A 20,905-nucleotide genomic window follows, 5' to 3' on the forward strand; every position below is an offset into this window, starting at 1 on the left:
TCTTTGGGAACTTGACTGGTCAATCTTTGGTCAGATTTCTTGAAAATGTTCGGGATTTTATTTGGAACGTCTGGGGACACGCGCTAAAAACTGGAAAGAACAAATAGAAAGTAGCCATGGGCAGACATAAAAAAGCATGTGGGAGTGACAGTCTCTCTCCATTGTAAGTAAGGGCCAACCTATCAAGTACAAGGTGCTTTCAGTGTTGCTGTTCATGGCACAGATTCATCATTCAGTCCTCATTCCTGTGTCTTGGCATTCACCCGAGCATTTCTCCCACTTTATTGAGGTTGAAATTGACCTTGTTCGTAGGGATGTGATGCACAAATCTTGAGACAGAAAAGGAGAAATCTTAGCTAATATCCCCTTCATCCTGATGGCCACCTCTCTGTGTGGCTGAATCAAGCTGTGCAGACACTGAAGATAAAATCACCAAATGTCACTACATGTTGGGATTCCACTCGCCCCTATTACAGCAAAGGATGGGTCTGACCACTTTGTAGTAGAATGCTCCAAGTAGCTGGATCATGCCATACCGAGTTTCCACCACTAGCTCCCTCTTCTCCAGAGAGAATTTATTGAGAAATATTTTTAACCACAGCCTATCAGACAGTTGTCAGCACAAAATGTCTTTGAGGCCTCACAGGTAAAGGAGATGGTAGACCACTGAACAAGTTCACTGAACAAACTGTCAATGTCACTTGCAGGATAATTCATTGCCAGAACTTACAAACAAGTACCAAAGTGTAGCTTAATGGGTGGTGAGAAAAACCTTCCTAAATACCCAGAGACATAGACTCTGCACATTGTTCTCACCTGTGGCTATGATGGGAAAGAGATTGTTGGTCACCTCCTTGTATAATGTGCCTTTACAAAGAAGATCTGGAGAGAGATTGTATTGAGGCTCATCTAGAGCAGCACTGTGATGCAGGACTCTGAGCTCTTTGGGCTATATCCAGAGATGCACACAAAGACAACTGTACCTGGAGGACATCAACTCAGGGAAAGATGCTCCTGGAGTGCCTGAAACCTGCTGGTCTTCCACTTTCAAGTGTTGCAGACTAGCACATTCCGAAGTTCAGGAATATGTGCTGAAGGATGCAATGGAGTAGCCACTGCACACTTACAATGAGGAAAGTCCACAATCTAAGCCATAGTACACCAAGGGACTGGAAATGAGAATACCTCAGGCTGTGCTCTTTACAGAGAATGTATTTTGTGAATTAAGAGGATTGAAAATGCATGAAGGCTCTTTGGAACATGGTGTAAAGAGAAAAAAAATTGCATTTACTGTACTTTCTATAATTTCCAGTTGGAAATGCTTACACCTTTAGTCTGGACACCTGACATTTTGTAAATATCAAGTTTATTTCAACCAGATTGAGTGGAATGTGTATAGGGATAAGCTGAATACTTTTTGCAAATCCTGTGAGATTCAAGTCAAAATAATACTGCTTACAAATTTTATGAATAAAGTGTATTTTTGAAAATAAAGTGATCTGTGGTAGACAATACTTCATTTTAAAGTATCTATCTGCAGTAGAGGCAACGTTCACACATCACAAGAAGGTTTATTGCATGATAGGAATAAGTCCAATTACAATTGGCCATAAACACACTCACACACTGCGTATGGCCCTTGAGTGGTTGATACCAATGTAACATGATCATTAACTCCTTCATTAGCTCCTTATTACTGTATACAATACCACATTCCGGTTTCCTCCCATAGTCCAAAGATGTGCAGGTTAGGTGAATTGGCCATGCTAAATTGCCCATAGTATAGGTTAGGTGTATTAGTCAAGGAAAATATAAAGTAATAGGATAGGGGAATGGGTCTGGGTGGATACTCTTCGGAGGTTTGATGAGGACTTGTTGGGCCAAATGGTTTGTTTCCACATTGTAGGGATTCTATTATCCATATTCCATGAAACATAGGAATAGGGATAGGCCATCTCTGTCTTTACATTTTCTGGGATTACCAGGAACAATTTCAGGGATGGATTTATCTGATGTTGCAGTTTATGTTGAGAGTTGTACTTGGAGCTCCATGGAGATGGATGTCCTTTCCATCGCAGGCATTCTTGCAATTCCCTCTGACTCAATGCACTAGCAATTGAATTGGACTCCTACATGTGACATAAGAACCAGGAGCAGGAGAAGGCTATCTGGTCACTACAGCCTGCCCTGCCATTTACTAAGATCATGGCTGATCTTTTTGTGGCCCTCAGCTCCATATACCCACCCTCTCACCATAACCTTTACTGTTCAAAAAATTATCTATCATAGCTTTAAAAACATTTAATAATGAAGCCTCAACTACTTCACTGGACAGGGGATTCCATAGATTCACAACTCTCTGGGTGAAGAAGTTCCTTCTCGATTCAGTCCTAAATCTGCTTCCCCTAATTTTGAGGCTATGCCCTCTTGTTCTAATTATACTCACCAGTGGAAATATCCTCTCTACTTCCATCCTATCTATTCCCCCCATAATTTTATATGTTTCTATAAGATTCCCCACTCATTCTTCTAAATTCCAATGAATATAATCCCAGTCTACTCAGTCTCTCCTCACAAGCCAACCCCCTCAACTCCGAATCGACCTAGTGCACCTCCTCTGTACTCCCTCTAGTGCCAGTACATCCTTCCTCAAGTAAGGAGACCAAAACTGCACACAATACCCCAGGTGTCACCTCACGAGCACCATATGCAGCTGCATCATAACCTCCCCTGCTTTTAACTCAATCCCTTTGGCAATGAAGGACAACATTCTCTTTGCCTTCTTAAATACCTGTGGTGCCTGCAGCCAACCTTCTATGGTTCATACACAAAGATACCCAGGTCCCTCTGCATAGCAGCATGCTGCAACTTCTTACCATTCACGTAATAGTCCTTTTTTGCTGTTATTCCTACCAAAATGGATGACTTCACATTTATTAACATCGTACTCCATCTGCCAGATCTTTGCCCACTCACTGAAACTATTTATGGATCTTTGCAAAGTTTCAAGTTGTCCACATACTTTGCTCTACCACTCACCTTAGCGTCATCCGCAAACTTTGACACCCTACACATGGTCCCCAACTCCAAATCATCTATGTAAGTTGTGAATAATTGCAGTCCCAACATTGAACCCTGTGGCACACTACCGGTCACTGATTGCCAACCAGAAAATCAACCATTTATCCTCACTCTTTGCTTCCTGACAGTTAACCAATCCTCTACCCATGCTAATACGTTGCCAGTAGTGGCCCCTTGTTGAATGCCTTTTGGAAATCTAGCTACAGCACATTCATTGAGACCCTGTTGCCCACCATGCTTGCAATGTCTTCACAGAATTCCAGTAGATTATTTAAGCATGGCCTTCATGAACCCATGCTGTGTCTGCCCAACAGGACAATTTCTATCTAGATGCCTTTCTAATTCTTCCTTGATAACAGACTCAAGCATTTTCCCCACTACAGAAGTTAAACTAACTGGTCATTAACTCCCCATCGGGTAAAAAATGAGGTCTGCAGATGCTGGAGATCACAGTTGAAAATGTGTTGCTGGTTAAAGCACAGCAGGTTAGGCAGCATCCAAGGAATAGGAAAGTCGACGTTTCAGACATAAGCCCTTCATCAGGAATGAGGGCTTATGCCCGAAACGTTGAATTTCCTATTCCTTGGATGCTGCCTAACCTGCTGTGCTTTAACCAGCAACACATTAACTCCCCATCATTTGTTTACCTCCTTATTTAAAAGGTGGTGTCACATTTGCTGTTTTCCAATCTGTTGGGAACTGCCCCAGAGTCCAGTGAATTTTGGAAAACTACCACAAGCGCATTTGCTATTTCTCCTTCCATTTCTTTTCGTACTCTAAGGTGCATTTCATCAGGGCCAGGAGACTTGTCTACCCTTAACCCCATTACCTTGGAGAAAGTGAGGCCTGCAGATACTGGAGATCAGAGTCGCGAGTGTGATGCTGGAAAAGCACAGCAGGTCAGGCAGCATCCAAGGACCAGGAGAATCGAGGTTGCGGGCATAAGCCCTTCATCAGGAATGAGGGTAACTTCATTACCTTGCCCAACACTACTTCTGTTGTGATAATGATTGTTTCCAGTAGCTCAGCTACCCTCGTCTCTTGGCTATTGTGCAGAGTGCGTGTGCTAAACCAGTCACTATGTGGCCAAGTTGCAGTTGTCCCAAGAACATTCACTTTCTCAGCAATACTTGCCCATCCCACCCCAGCCCAGGGTTCAGCATCTGTCTCTGTCGAGCAGAAGTTGGAAGTCATTCTCCTTTCCCCTCCAAAGCGGACTCTCCACAGCCTCCTCTGCCCTGTAGAGTAAGGGGTTAGGTCTGACTGTATGGTATATTAATGAGGAACAGTGCCGTATGGTGAAATGTCATACCAGAATGAGGTTTTCATTCAAGCTGCACCTGCTACAAAGGTGTGTAATAATGTATTTCAACAGATTGTTTGAAAAATATATTGTCACAGGAGGTGATGCGATGTCATGATAGTATTTTCTCTCTTGCAGTCTCATGACAGGATCAAGCTAATGCAAGATGCTTTTTCAAATGAAGTTCACTGTTTTCCTTGCAATCTCTGTCGATATTCTTTCACACTGCAATGAGACCAAGAAGGTTATGCTCACTAATGACTGCAAATCACCAGGTGTAATCAACAGTAAGGCATCATCAGAAGTAATCAGATCATCACGGAAATCTGTGTGTGTGTGTATGGATAGACTAAAGAAAGATATCACTCTCAGCAAAGCCTGAATTTTACCACGCCACTTAGAGATATTTCGGCTGTTTTTAAACAAAGGAGGGAGCTCTCTAGCAATGCTACTTTATTTACTGAAAACCTGGGATTGAACCAGGGACCTTTAGATCCTGATGAAGGGCTTTTGCCCGAAATGTCGATTTTCCTGCTTCTCGGATGCTGCCTGACCTGCTGTGCTTTTCCAGCACCACTCTGATCTAAACTCTGGTTTCCAGCATCTGCAGTCCTCACTTTTGCCCTTTAGGCCCAGCCTAGGGGATGAGAGCAGGGAGGCAAAATGGGAACAGAATTGACTTGGCCAGAGATCCAATTTCTTGATATCACATCTGTGTTACAGAAGAAAGCAGCAAAAGCGTCTTTCAAATACGAAGGCCACAGGACTCAAATTAACTGCAATTTTACAGCCCATTTCAAAACCTTACTGACGGCACACAGACACCACACAGAATTGGAGCTTCTGTCTGATTAAACGAAATGGCACATGAATTTGAGGTTAAATGCTGGCTCTTCCAGAAATTTGTCAGGAGAGCCAATGTGTTGCAGAAACGGTGGGGCACAGAGGACACTGGCAGATGAGATCAGATGAGGAGAAAGTAGCAAGACAGTGGAGATGTGTGGTCAGTGTCACATGTCACATGTACTTGCTCTGAGAAGAGGGCTCAGAGGCAGGGACTGATGGGGCATTTGCATAGAGGGTGCATACCAAGAGCCTCATCCGCCAGGCCTTGGCAACCTGATTAAGGAAAAGGGGGCCGTTGTTCAGAGGCAGACAATTCCAGACATGTCAGGAACCTCACAACCATCAAGCCGTTTAGCCTGAAGGTGAGTACACCTCAGAAGGATGTAGAGACGCACACAAATATCCACATGTGCACAGAAGAGGTCACTCTCAGGAGAGAATCAACCTGTTATGGCTGAACTCGCTCCAAATGTCGGAGTGGCAGGATCAGTGCAAAATGTGGCATGTTGCAGGATGAACTGAGACCTCTGGGCTTGCTGGACATGCAATGCAAGTGCCATTGAACACTGCAATATTTTTCATTTTGTACAGTATTAGATTATTTACATAGCTTTCTGAAACAAGAAAAAACATGAACTTTATTTCAGGGACATGTTGCTGTGGTTTCACCTCACCACAAGGCTGTAACAGAAGCAAGATCGTATGATGTTGCATACTTCCTGTGATGATGTATACTGTGTTTCATTAACATATCACACAGTCAGACTTAAATCCTTACACTATAAAGGTCATTGTGTTCTCAACTTACACACATCAGGTACTTGCTGGAGGTCAAGTGGATCCACAATTGAGTCTCTCAGTGTGCAGCTGATTGATGGATCAAGGGGATGACCAATACCACACTGAAGAGGGCTGGTAACTATGTGTGCACCCCCGGGGGTCAGTCCATCGCTGATTGTATTTCCTTTTCCAACATGGAGGATGTGGAGGAACCAGCTCACCAAGTGATACAGACTGAGGAACCCCTTAGACCACAGCAAAAGCACAATAAAAGACTCACAAAGGAGACTCCAGACCCTCAATACAGAGCACAGGTTCCTTTCAGAGAGGTTTCATTAAAGTCTTGAATCTGTTCTGTTGTCACATCTTTCATTCAAACTCAGGTGCTGAGTGTTTATAGTCAGGTTAGTTTGAGAAGCTAAATGAGTGAGCATTAGTCCACCTCCTTATGCCGATGGAAGGACGATGGTTGCAGATCAGCTGAAACTGTGCAGCAAGAAATGGAATGAGAAATAGCAAAAATGGATTTACTGAGACACACAACTGAAATAAGACCTTATTTGTCAGATGTGAACTGCAAGTGCGGTCCACTTGGTCATTTTAAGAGACCTGCTCCAATGTGCAATCTCGGCAATTGCAGGTGAAGCATAGACAGACACCAAGTGCTGAAAGGCTAAACAGAGTGTAAATCCCACTTTAGAAACAGAATCAGTCTGACCTATCATTGAGACACAGACAGACTTTAACTTCACACCTTCTATGCATTATCTGAGCTGAGATGGCACCTATTCTTAAAAGCTATCTTGGGAATGCAACTTGAAAAACGTTCTGGGATTTACATATAAAGGAACTGAAACTAACATGATCATTCTAAAAGATGAAAGGCTCAAGCTAAATTTGTTTAATATTACATTCCAATGACACTGCAATCCTGTTGCTATAAATTCTGCATCACATGATTCTGCTTCACAACCATTTGATGAAGAAACAGCACTTCGAAAGCTAACGCCTCGAAATAAACCTGTTAGACTATATCATGGTGTTGTGTGATATTTAGCTATAATTGTTTCACCAGAATTCTTAGAACTTCCTATCTCTTCATTTGTGGCTGAGATGGATGCAAATGCACCACTTATCTCCAGAATGCGTTTCTCTGCAACAGTCAGCTCACATTTCTTATGTCCAGTCTTACTCCTTTCTCCAGTATCTTTCCCTTCTCCTCTTAAACCAGATGCACAGAACCGAGTTGTGAGTGAATGAAGGTCAGATATTCACCCGAAGAATCAAACACATTTGGCAAGGCTGTCTGTGTCACAGTGCATAAAGATGAGGGTGGAAAACAAGGCATGGATAGAAAGTGAGGATTCTTGATCTTGAGGGGCCTTGATAGGGTGGAGGTAGAAAGGATGTATTCTGTTGCGGGAGATTTTAGAATAAGTTGTCTCTGTTGAAAAAGAAGGAAATGGGAGATTCAAGATGGCGGTGACCCAGCAAGTCTGAGTCTGTAGTGCTCTGCCTAAGACTCAGGCAAAGTGGGGCACCCGCCTTCACCACACCCTTTAAATCATTTAAAATAGCTTTTGCCCAGCATACTTAGTCATTTTACATCAAACTTGAACAGTTTGGTGTTGTTCTTAAAATGACTAAGGGCAAAAATTCCCACAGTTCACAATAGGCAGGGACCCCTCCCCCACCTCCACCAGCAGCAGCGGAGACGTCCCCTCCCCCACCCCCACCAGCAGCAGCGGAGACATCCCCTCCCCCACCCCCACCAGCAGCAGCGGAGATGTCCCCTCCCCTACCCCTTCCAGCAGCAGCGGAGACGTCCCCTCCCCTACCCCTTCCAGCAGCAGCGGAGACGTCCCCTCCCACACCCCTTCCAGCAACAGCGGAGACGTCCCCTCCCACACCCCTTCCAGCAACAGCGGAGACGTCCCCTCCCGCACCCCTTCCAGCAACAGCGGAGACGTCCCCTCCCACACCCCTTCCAGCAACAGTGGAGACGTCCCCTCCCACACCCCTTCCAGCAGCAGCGGAGACGTCCCCTCCCACACCCCTTTCAGCAGCAGCGGAGACGTCCCCTCCCACACCCCTTCCAGCAGCAGCGGAGACGTCCCCTCCCACACCCCTTTCAGCAGCAGCGGAGACGTTCCCTCCCCCACCCCTTCCAGCAACAGCGGAGACGTCCCCTCCCACACCCCTTCCAGCAACAATGGAGACATCCCCTCCCCCACCCCCACCAGCAGCAGCGGAGACATCCCCTCCCCCACCCCCACCAGCAGCAGCGGAGACGTCCCCTCCCACACCCCTTCCAGCAACAGCGGAGACGTCCCCTCCCACACCCCTTCCAGCAGCAGCGGAGACGTCCCCTCCCACACCCCCTCAAGCAGCAGCGGAGACGTCCACAGACGCCTCGGGGGACTTACCTGCAGAGGTGAGCCTGATCTCCGGGATCAACAAACTCCAGGAGAAGATCGGCGCCTTCATCGAAGAATCCAGGATCAGGTGGGAGTCGCTCTCAGTCGTGCTGCAGAAGCATGACCGAGACAGAGGAGCAGAGCAAAAGGCCGCGACCTCGGAAGCTGCTGCTGAGTCGGCCTGGGTTGGATCTGGGCTCTCGAACAGCGAGTCCGTCTGTGGAGGAGCACATCGACAACCTCGACAATCGGGGCTGTCGAAAAAAGAATTCGGTTGCTGGACCTTCCCGAACAGGGAGAGGAAGGCCAGCTCGCAGCTGTTTTTGGAGCAATAGCTCCCTCAAATATTGAAGTTGGAGTCGGGACCAGGCCAGGTGCGGGTGGAGTGGGCCCACTGGGTTGTTGTACACAGGCCCGGGCCAGAGCAGCACCTCCACCTGGTTCTGCTCCTGCTCCAATGTTCCAGAGAGAAGCAGGTGCTCCTGGAAGCCTCCAGAATCCTGGGAAAGGATCCCCAGGCCATGATGCACAAAGGTTCCAGGATAATGTTATTCCAGGATTTTTCTCCAGCTGCGGTCCACAAGAGGAGGGCATTCGATGAAGCGAAGGAGCGTCAGAGAGACCTAATACCCAATACTCCTTACATTCCCTGGCAATGCTGCTGTCAACCACGAAGGATCCGTATACAACTTTGAATCACCGGAGAAGGCTAAAGATTTATTGGATTCTCTTTAATAGACTGTGAGACTTAAACCATATGGATAATGTTTTTATTTTGATCCCCCCCGCCCCGGTTTACCCTTTTTCCCTTCTCCATTCTTTTGTTGTCATTACCTTTTCCAGAGGGTGGGGAGGGGGGCTTATTTGTTATTCACTATGTGATTTTTTTTCACAGGCCGTGTGGCTTATTTGATTTGTGTGGGGGGAGAGTTTTGTTTTGCCCTACCTTTTTTTTAAGAGTGGGGTTCCCTTCTTCTGTCATCTTACTTAGTTTTCTAATAATTGCTGGGATTGTAACTTTCTAATTTTATATATTTATATTTTGTACTTTGTTTGATAAACGCACCTAGGTGTTGGTGTGGAGTGGGTGGGGGTTTCATAGAACACTTGAATTTGTCTACTCCATTTTATAATGCCTGAGTTGAGGGCAAGGCACTAGTTAGGAGAGGTTATGGTGGGGCTATTGACAGGTAGTTACGCCCCTGGGAGCAGGGGGGATAGTCTCCTTTCAAATGTGTTTGTATTGTTTTCTTTACTTAGGAATAGTTTTTTTATTGTGTTTGTGTCAATGTCTTAAAGAATTTTTGCTTTTGTTAATTTTCCATGGTCTTTATTCAAGGTGGTTTGGATGGGGTTCTTCCTCCTGGAGGGGTCTCGGGCTTGTCTGGACGATCATGGCTAGCCATTCGCTTAGGTGGTACACCTGGAATGTCAAGGGGAGTAATTCACCAATCAAAAGGAGGAAGATATTATCAAACCTCAAAAACGAAAGGATTGATAAAGCTCTCTTACAGGAGACACATCTACTTGACAAAGAGCACTTAAAATTACAACAGGGTGGATTTGACCAGGCCTTTTTCTCTTCTTTTAGTTCAAAAAGTAGGGGAATAGTGATTCTCATGCGGAAGAATCTTCCTTTCGAAATCTTAAGCCAGATGAAAGATGAATCTGGACGATATATACTGATCAAAGCCCTAATATATGGAGAGGAGTATGGGATTTTGAATCTTTATTGGCCCCAGGCACACCCCTTCAAATTTGTAATGGAAACGTTCTCCACGTTGATGACTTTTGAGGCCTACCATACAATTGTAGGAGGAGATTTAATTGTATTATGGACTCAGACAGATAGGATACCCAATAGTACTACAGGTTTATCTCTTAGATCTAGGCAATTGGTGGATCTGAATAAGGAGCTAGGGCCAGTAGATGTGTGGAGGTGCCTTCACTCCCAGGGCACAGACTTTACTTTCTACGCTCACCCACACAAGTGTCATACTAGAATTGATATGTTTTTTGCTCCCTCAACCTTTTTGAATGCCATATTGTCCTGCAAAATAGGTAATATAGCAATCTCTGATCATGCCGCAGTATGTATGGAGGTTAAGACTAGGGACGATGAGACAGGCCCCTGACATTAGCGTATAGATTCTTTCTTAATGAAGGATAGCAAATTTATAAAATATTTCTCTCAAGAACTCAAAACCTTTTTGGAAATTAATTCAGGTACAGCCAGTAACCTGTTTACAATGTGGGAGACCATTAAGGCTTATGCGCGAGGTTTGATCATCTCAGATTCTGGGACTCAGAAAAGACAAAAGGGAGAACAACAGCACCTGCTGGAGGCTTGCTTGAAGGGAGCTGAGACAGCGTATGTTGATGGCCCTCTAGTACTAAGTTACAAAGGATCACAGCCCTTAGGACAGCCTTGAATAATGCACTTACCCAAACAGCAAAGAGGGAAATATTATTTGCGGAAAATAAGGGACTGGACATTTAAGACGGAGATGTGGAAATATTTGTCTTGCAAAGGATTATAAGCTTTCAAAACACATCTTCAAAAGTTGGTAGAAATGGATGTTTGAACATTTTTAAGGTTTTCATGAATAGAGTCTTGATAAACAAAAAGCTAACAGGTCATTTGGGGACATGTGAACGTGGAGTAATCAAATTAGCCGTGAAGTTATTGAATGGAAGAGCAGATTGAAGGGGCCAAATAGCTCATTCCTCCTCCTCATTCATACACTGAGAAATACTGAAAATGAAGAGTGGAGGTTGTTACCTGTCCAGTGAGTGTGAAGAAGGATGTCAGAGAAAATAATTAGCAATGCACAGTAAAAGGGGACAGGCTTGAAACTCAGGATATGAGTGAATTAACAAATGTAATTACCTTGCCTGGACTGGTTACGTTATTAAATATTTTTCACGTTGGATCCAGCCTAGGTATAACACTCCTGTTATTACTCACACTCTCTACCCATGCTGTCTGAACAAACGCAGTGGTTTTATCTTGCCACATGGCACGCTGCTCTAGACGACATACTGCAGTAATTTGGTGTATGCTTCATTAAGTCTGCGTTTCTACATTCAGGATCCATTATGCACATCTCAGAATTTCCCTTCATGGACTGTCCCTTAAGATATAAGTCTTGCTGGTTTGTATCATGCCCTTGGGCAACCTGGAGACAAGGAACCTAAAAATCAGAATCAATTGTCTGAATGCAGTTGATGAGAGGAACTTGCCCCATATCTTTCTGACACAGCTTTGCTCAGAAACCTCTGTCAGATAAAATTAAGGCCAATTTGATCATCATACCTCCAGATCTGGATGCTATTATTTTTACAGTAATTGAAACAGGGCCCTGGAGTAATTGTAATAAGGACTTCATAGAATATGATTATTACCAAGAAGGTTATAATCTCTGAATTACTACCCGAGCCACCATCTAATTAAGCAGGTAAATGCGTGGCTTCAGGATTGGTGTGGGAGAAATGGATTTGAATTTTTGGGACAATGGCACCAGTACTGGGAAGAAGGGACCTGTTTCAATGGGATGCTGGGTCCAGGCTCCCGGCGAATCGCATAACTAGAGCTGTAGACAGGGCTTTAAACAAAATAGGGGTGGGGAGGGTGTTCAGTTATCGGGGAAATTAGAAAATCCATATTAAAGGCGGTGGTAAGAGTGCAGAACTGAGGAGAGGTTATTAAAATCTCCAGCAGAAATACAAATAGGATAGAATGTTTGGAAAGGGTTAGCAAGCAAACTTCAAGCACACTGGACAAACAAACGACAACGAGAAGGGGGATGGTTAATACAGGAGTGAAGGTGTTAGATCTGAATGCACGCGGGGAAAAGGAATAAGGTAAAATGAGCTTATGGCTCTATCAAAGTTGGCAGGTATGATGCAGTGGACATCTTGAAGACGTGGCTGCAAAGGGATCAGGATTGGGAGCTGAATATTTAGGGATATACATCCTATCGAAAAGATAGGCAGGTGGGCAGAGAGGGTGTAGTTGCCTTATTAGTAAGAAATGAAGTAGGGTCAGATGGTGTAGAATCTGTGTGGGTAGAATCGAGGAACTCCAAAGATTAAAAAAAACCATAGTTGAATTATATGTAGGCCTCCAAATATTTTGAAGGAATTTGTGGAATGTCAATGAGATGGCTTTTGGAGCAGCTTGTGGTGGAGCCCACTAGAGAACAGGCAATACTGGATTTAGTGTTGTGCAGTGGGGCAGACTTGATAAGGGAGCTTCAGGTAAAGGAACCTTAGGAAACAGTGATCACAATATGATTGAACTTACTCTGCAATTTGAGAGAGAGAAGATAGAATTTGAGTTAATAGTATTATAGCTGAAGAAAGGCAACTCCAGAGGCATGAGAGAGGAGCTCAGAATTGACTGAGAGAGGAGCCTAGCAGGAAAGACAGTGGAACAGCATTGGCAGGAGTTTCTGGGAGTAATTAAGGAGACACAGCAGAACTTCATCTTGAGGAAAAGGAAGCATGGTACAGGGAGGATGAGGCAACCATGGCTGTCTAGGGAAATCAGTGATAGCATAAAAGCAAAAGAGAAAGCATATAATGTAGCAAAGGACAGTGGGAAAGCAGAGGATTGGGAAGCTTACAAAGACCAACAGAGGGCAACAAAAAAAGGAGGGAGAAGATTAAATATGAGGGTAAGCTAGCCAGTAATATAAAGGATGACTGTAAGAGTTTCTTTAGATTTATAAAGGGCAAAAGAGAGGCAAAACTGGATATTGGACTGCTGGGAAATTATGCTGAAGAGAGGAACAAGGAAATGACTGAGGAACTGAATAATTACTTTGTATCAGTCTTCATGATGGAAGACATGAGTAATATCAAAAAAATTCAAGGAAATGAAGGGGAACAGCTGAGTATGGTGGCCACCACCAAGGAGAAGGTGCTAGGGAAACTGAATGGTCTGAAGGTGGATAAATCACCTGGACCAGATAGAGTAAAAAATGAGGTCTGCAGATGCTGGAGATCACAGCTGCAAATGTGTTGCTGGTCAAAGCACAGCAGGTTAGGCAGCATCTCAGGAATAGAGAATTCGACGTTTCGAGCATAAGCCCTTCATCAGGGCTTATGCTCGAAACGTCGAATTCTCTATTCCTGAGATGCTGCCTAACCTGCTGTGCTTGGACCAGATAGACTACACCTCGGAGTTCTCAGGGAGATAGCTGAAGAGATAATGAAGGCATTAGTGGTGATCTTCAGGAATTGCTAGATTCCCAGAGAACTGGAATATCAGTAATGTGATATCCTATTTAAAAAGGGAGTAAGGCAAAAGGTAGAAAATTATGACTGATTAACTTAACCTCGGTCTGGGGTAAGATCCTGGAATCCATTGCGAAGCATGAAATTTCTGAATACTTTTAAGTGTATGGTTAAAAAAGGGCAAAGTCAATATATTTTCATCAAGAGGAGGTCATGCCTGACAAATCTGCTAGAATTCTTTGAGGAAGTAATGAGCAGCTTAGACCAATGAGAGCCAACAGATGTTATCTATCTGGCCTTCAAGAAGGCCTTTGACAAGGTTGCACGCAGGAGGCTACCAAGTAAGATAAGGGCCCTGGTGTTAGAGGCAAGGTGCTAGCATGGATAGAAGCTTGGCTGTCTGGCAGAGAGCAGAGAGTGGGGATAAAAGGGTCCTTCTCAGGATGGCAGCCGGTGACAAGTGGTGTTCTGCAAGGCTCAGTGTTGGGACCGTAATATTTCATTTTATACAATAACGATCTAGATGAAGGAACTGAGGGCATTCTGGCTAAGTTTGCAGATGTTACAAAGACAGTTAGAGGGACAGGTAACATTGAGGAGACAGGAAGGCTGAAGAAGGATTTGGATAGGTTAGGAGAATGGGCAAAGAAGTGGCAGATGGAGTACAACATGAGAAAGTGTCAGGTCATGCACTTTGGGAGGAAGCATAGAGGTATGGACTATTTTCTAATGGGAAGAAAATTCAGAAGTCTGAAGTGCAAAGAGACATGGGAGTTCTAGTCCAGGATTCTCTCAAGGTAAACTTGTAGGTTGAATCAGTAGTTAGAAAAGCAAATGCAATGATGGCATTTATTTTGAGAGGACTTGAAAATAAGATCAGGGCTGGACTTCTGAGGCTCTATAAGGCTCTAGTCAAACCACATTTGGAGTATTTTGCTTGGTTTTGGGCTCCATATCGCAGGAAGAATGTACTGGCCCTGGAGCGTGTTCAGAATACCTTTATGAGAATGGTCCTAGGAATGAAGAGTTTAACGTATGAGGAATGCTTGAGGACTCAGGATCCATACTCAATAGAGTTTAGAAGCGTGAGGGGAGATCTAACAGAAACTTACAGAATACTGAATGGCCTGGACAGAGTGGACGTTGGGAAGATGTTTCATCGGGAGGGGGGATTAGGACACAAGGGCAAAGCCTTCGAGTAAAGGGAAGAACCGTTAGAACAAAGGTGAGGTGATTCAGTCAGAGAGTGGTGAATCTATGGAATTCACTGCCACAGAAGGCTGCGGAGGCCAGGTCATTGAATGTATTTAAGACAGAGGTAGATAGGTTCTTGATTGTCAAGGGGGTCAAGGGTTTCAGGGAGAAAGTAGGAGAGTGGGAATGAGAAACCTATCAGCCATGATTGAATGGCGCAGCACACATGATGGGCTGAATGGTCTAATTTCTGCTCCTATATCTTATGGTCTACCCTGATTGGGGCTGTTAAACTGATGGACATATAAAAATTGCTATTCTAAAAGCTGACTCTGAGGGAGCTGGACTAGTGTCAAGGTCTTTTCCACACGTAAATAAAGGGTGCCTTGGTGACAGGATACCAGCTCTGTGGAGTTATTTTAGGCCCAAATATCTGGAGTGAGGGGAAAATATTTGAATGCTTGTATGGATACTAGCCAGAACAGTGGATCATTGGGGAATGGAACTTGGGAATGATGTTTTCAGAGAAAGGTTGCTTGAAGCACAGACTGACAGGGAATGCAGTGGTTATTCACACTCAACCTCCTCGACATTCTCTGTTTCCCCTTTCTCCCTGAGGGCTGATATGAGAGGAACTTCTTCATGCAGAGGTTTGTGAATCTTTGGCATTCTCTGTCACCGTTGAGTATATCTCAAGCTGGAATAAATTGGTCCCGCAAGAAATAAACGGATTTGGGAATTGGGTGGAAAAGTAGAGTCAAGTCAGAGGATTGGCCATAACCTTATCAAATGGTGGAGCAAGCTTCAGAGACTCCTCTTACTTCTTAAGTTCTTTTGGTTTTATGTTCTTCTTTCCTCCCTTTCTCTTCCTCCTACTCCTCCACCTTTCACACTTGTCTTCCTGCATTTGCTGCCCCCCAGCTGCTGGTAAAGTTTGGACCCTAATGATGGCAAAGCTGTAGAGTACGCAATGAACAAGAATAAATCAGAAACCCAATCTGAGGTCTACACAAAACTCTTGGTTTAGTCAATGGAAACATTGCTTGAATTCAAAGTTTGTGAGAAGATTTGTAGCTCGGGTGCTCGTTGTTGTCGTTCTGTTTGCCGAGCTGGGAATTTGTGTTGCAGACGTTTCGTCCCTTTTCTAAGTGACATCTTCAGTGCTTGGGAACCTCCTGTGAAGCGCTTCTGTGATGTTTCCTCTGGCATTTATAGCGGTTTGTCTCTGTTGCTTCCGGTTGTCAGTTCCAACGTAGTGTACAAAATCCCATGCAAGGACTGCACAAAACACTACATAGGACACACAGGAAGACAGCTAACAATCCATATCCATGAACACCAACTAGCCACGAAACGACATGACCAGCTATCCTTAGTAGCCACACATGCAGATGACAAGCAACATGAGTTCGACTGGGACAACACTACTATTATAGGACAAGCCAAACAGAGAACAGCCAGGGAATTCCTAGAGGCAGGGCACTCATCCACAGATTCTGTCAACAAACACATCGACCTGGACCCAATATACCGACCACTGCAGCGGACAGTTGGAACTGACAACTGGAAGCGGCAGAGACAAACCACTATAAATGCCGGAGGAAACATCACAGAAGCGCTTCACAGGAGGCTCCCAAGCACTGAGGATGTCACCTAGACAGGGGACGAAACGTTTGCAACACAAATTCCCAGCTCGGCGAACAGAACCACAACAACTGATTGCTTGAATACATAGATTGCTTGTGGACTTGTTTCTTTGTAGTCCTGTTTTGTAGTTGTGTGTAAGCTCATGACATTATAATGAGGCATACCCTGGGATTTGGCCCCAATGACCATTGACCAACGTGTAACTTAACAGCAAAATTTGGACGAAAGGAGGATTGGTTCTGGAATAAAGAGTCACGACTGCTGCTTGAATAATGGACACATGCAAAAATGCAAGGTGCACTTGCCTGAGTTGGCAACCAAGCTACCTGTAAACTGAGGCATTGGGATCATTTACAATCAATAGACCTGTGAATCTTAAGGAGCACTTGCATTCAGACAATATCATCCTACAATTTCCACATGGACTGAACTTGAGCTCTTGATTTGTGCTTCATTTTGTAACCAGGAATGGTAATCTGGTGAAGGATCTTGGTCACCTCCTTTATACAATACTAGTCTACAAACCTTGAGATGTTCCATCCTGAAAAGACCTGAACTGTTTTAATATTAACAGAGGCCTGAATTATGATGATTTTATATATACAAACAGTGTTAATTTAATATCTAAGGCACAGATAATTTATAATATAGGGGCTAAGATAACTGAATACATCTTAGGGCATAGATAACTGGAAACGTTTAGAGACTGGGCTAAGTTAATATACAGAAAGGCAGATATAATTTAGGACAAATAGGAGTCGGAAATCTTAACGTATTGTCTTGCACAGAAGCATGAAAAACTATCCTTTCCAAAAAAAAAGTCTTGTTAAATTTCTTCTATTAAAAATATTGAATCTTGTTGATTTGAAATGGCTGTTATCAAACACAGAATACAGATTAAGAATTTCCAGGCTTGTTCCAAGATAATGCCTGGCTCTGGTCACAACCTCTTTCCAAAATCTATTCTGGAAAGAAAGCTCTATTTTGCTTGCCAAGTGAATCAATTTCCAGTTTACAATTGCTGCATCATCAATTTAACTAATTTTGGGCTCATGGGAAAGAGGCTGGCATTGAAAGCTAACTGAAGGGACCATCACTGGATATTGACCGACTGGACTCTCCAATTCACATTAATTTTTTTTTTGCTTATGCTCAGAATGAGGGCGTCGCTGGCTAGGCTAGCATTTGTTACCCACTCCTAATTGCCCAGAGGGCAGTTAAGCGTCAATCAATTTGCTGTGGATCTGGAATCACATTTAGGCCAGACCACATAAGGACATTAGTGAACTGAATGGGTTTTTCCAACAATTGGCAACGGTTTCATGAATTATCATTAGACTCTTAATTCCAGATTTCTTTTAACTGAATTCAAATTCCACCATAGCTGAATTTGAACCCAGGTCCCCAAAACATGACCTGGGTGTCTGGACTAACAGTCCAGTGAGAACACCCCTATGCCATCAACTCACCTTAATATCAATATCTTTTATTTTTAAGTAGCCTATAATTTGTGACTTTTTAAATTTCCTTTCTCTTTTGTTTAGCCTTGGATACATATTCATGCAAATGTAAGTTCTAAATTATGCTGTAAATTTTCAATTAATATATTTGTGTTTGTTTGAATCTGAAAAAAAAATTGCTGTGGGTCATGTTTAATTGAACTTCAAAACCAGATTCTTTTTCTGGGAAAGCACATAAATTTCAAAGTGGAGAGTTAAAGCTTGTTACAACCAGGAGCGAAGGATCATGAAAAAATTAGAAAATTAATCTCTTCCTCTTGCCTATGACAGCAACTGGGGCCTAATGTCCTGAATAGTTTGCATTGTATATGAGCCAAATTTGATCAAAGTACATAAAGGAATCCTGACCAGAGCCCAAACCAGAAAACGTAATGCTGACTCAGATAATAAAGTGATTAATTAGGAGGGAAAATAAATGACGAAATTATCTTTAATGCAAATAAAAGTACTGCAGCAGATTCTTTTAATCAAACACCACAGCAAAATGGTAAATTACATGAAAAAAGATGGATACAGGAAAAAAATCTGACTCGCTCTAAACCCAAAGCAGAGATCAATATTCTTCATGGAATAAAACGTTGTCATTATTAACAATACCTTTATCCAAAACCAAAGGCTCTGAATGGTGTCCAGTTCATCTCAGATTGTCCTGGGCAGGAAAGGTGTCTCAAAAATGTGAACAATAGATTCATCAAGCTGTCTCACACTGCTCCTTTGCCGTAAAATTACAAGTAGTTATCTCCTCCACCAGGATGCTTCCATCAAGACAAAAAGATATTGTGCTTGCCACACAAATAATTAATGTGATATATATGTTTCAGTGGTGGTGGTGATTTTATGCCCCAGCCACTGGCAGACCTTATCAAACAACATGCATTGTTGACCAGTGCATAGCATGCTGATTGTGTTGAAACAACCTATGCTTGCAAGCCTCACAACACTATGTCCAACAGGCAATGTGATTCTGCTATTGGACAACATTTACTAAATAGTCTGGACCATGCTAAGAATTATCCCAAAAACCTAATTTAAAATTATTAGTTAGGCTCATAGTATGATACATTTGTTTCTGCTAGAAGCAAGACATATTAACACCCAGGACCCTGCTTTATGGAGGCAAACGAAATTTGTACTTACACCTTTTTCATTGGGAAAGGACTATGAAGACTGCCAATCTCTATTGTACTTTTTAATCGCAAAATTCTGAGTAATCAGAGTTTAGCTGTCTAGTCTGAGAACTAGGGTTAATAGTTAACTGTCCTTGCTGTATCTCCATGCCGAAACATTCAGCACCCTCTCCTTATGCTGGGTAAACTGGTGTCCCTTTCCCAAATCCCACTTCCTGATGATTGTAAGATGAAAATTTTTGACTCTGTCTTCATTTAGCAATGTTTAAATTTGATACATAAATAGGGATATGACTAATTCAATATATGGGTCGGGGATAATTTTATATATAGGACAGGAACATATATTTATGTCTATATATATGTGGAATTAGAATAATTTAATGTATGTGCAGGATAAATTATTATATACAGCAATGAGGATAATTATATAGGGATATGATTAAATCTATAGTAGCTAACATAATCTAACATATATTGACAATTATTCAATTATAGTAGTGTAGATAATTCAATATACCAGGATTAGGGTAATTTTACATAAGGACAGAAATGATTCATTACATGTAGGAATAATGTAAGTCAAAATATAGGTGAGGATGACGACTTAATATATATAGAATTGGGGTAATTTAATGTATATAGGGTTGAGAAAATTAATATTTGAACAGAAATGAAGATAATTCTTTATATGCAGAAAAGGGTTGATTAAGTTTATTAAGGAGTGGATATAGTTTTATATAGGAACTGACTTAACTTTATACATCCATGTAAATGTTAGGATATCTTAATATGCATGGGGAGGGATAACTTTATGTATAAGATCAAGACGATTCAATAGATAGGGTGGTGTAATAATAATATATGGGAGCAGGAAAATTTATATACATTGCACATATTAGAATTTCGATCATTAAAGATATAGGGATGAGATAATATGTATGAAGTGAGATAATTTATTATATAGGGTGGAAATCCTTTCACATATAAGAGGCTAATATAATTATGAAAAATGAATCGAGTATAATCTACTATACATGGGACCAAGTTAACATATATAAGGGTGATAAGTTGATACATAATTTATATTGGGGTTGGAAAATTATATGTTTGAGCTGGGATAATGTGTTAGCATATGTACTGGGGCAAGAGTAAGTTAATTGGCGACAATTTAATTCAGTACGGGCTGGGATAATTTTATATAACGGTGTTAATATCATACACGCAGGGGCTAGAGCATTTTAATAGACATGGATCAGTTCATTCTTGTTAATTTGGGGATTGAGTTCATTTACTTTGGGGGAGGGATGTGGGTTCTGAGTAACTGTCAGAATTAAAGGGATTTTCACTGCTGGCCGACATGTATTGCGGTCTGGGGACGGCGCCTTTAAGTAGTTGGGCCGACCCCGGAATATGTTGCAGGCGGCGGTGAGGACTCCATCCGGAGCCGGAGCCAGAGTCAGAGCCGGAGCCAGAGTCAGAGTCAGAGTCAGGCCCGGGGATCGGCTGCGGCGGTAGCAGCAGCAGTAGCAGGAGGGAGAGGACAGAGTCGTGGGGAGCAGAGCAATCATCAGCCGCTGGTAAGAAGACAGCTGTCAGATCAGGCACATTGAATTAGGGAGAGCGGGAGAGGGGACCAAAATAGAGAGACACGGTAGATCAGAAAGAGATAATGTAACAACAGAGAGAGAGAGAGTGTAACAAATGGGGGTAGAGAGGATCAAATAGAAATACACACTGTAACAAATT

The 20,905-nt window shown here is 42.9% G+C and overlaps 1 protein-coding gene across 12 annotated transcripts in view; it reads left to right on the forward strand.

Annotated features, from left to right (window-relative positions):
• The first annotated feature begins 20,545 nt into the window (after positions 1 to 20,545).
• Positions 20,546 to 20,905, forward strand: part of lrrfip1b (leucine rich repeat (in FLII) interacting protein 1b) — a 140,185-nt gene continuing 139,825 nt past the window's right edge. For 5 of the 12 annotated variants that reach the window (XM_060827654.1, XM_060827657.1, XM_060827656.1 and 2 more), the window contains exon 1: positions 20,546 to 20,736. The gene's annotated coding sequence lies outside the window, so the exon portion shown is untranslated. The remainder of the gene's footprint in view (positions 20,737 to 20,905) is intronic. The other 7 variants (XM_060827665.1, XM_060827661.1, XM_060827663.1 and 4 more) reach the window with 2 other exon arrangements.

This window comes from Hemiscyllium ocellatum, chromosome 7 (genome assembly GCF_020745735.1).
Source record: "Hemiscyllium ocellatum isolate sHemOce1 chromosome 7, sHemOce1.pat.X.cur, whole genome shotgun sequence".
NCBI classification, from domain to species: domain Eukaryota; kingdom Metazoa; phylum Chordata; class Chondrichthyes; order Orectolobiformes; family Hemiscylliidae; genus Hemiscyllium; species Hemiscyllium ocellatum.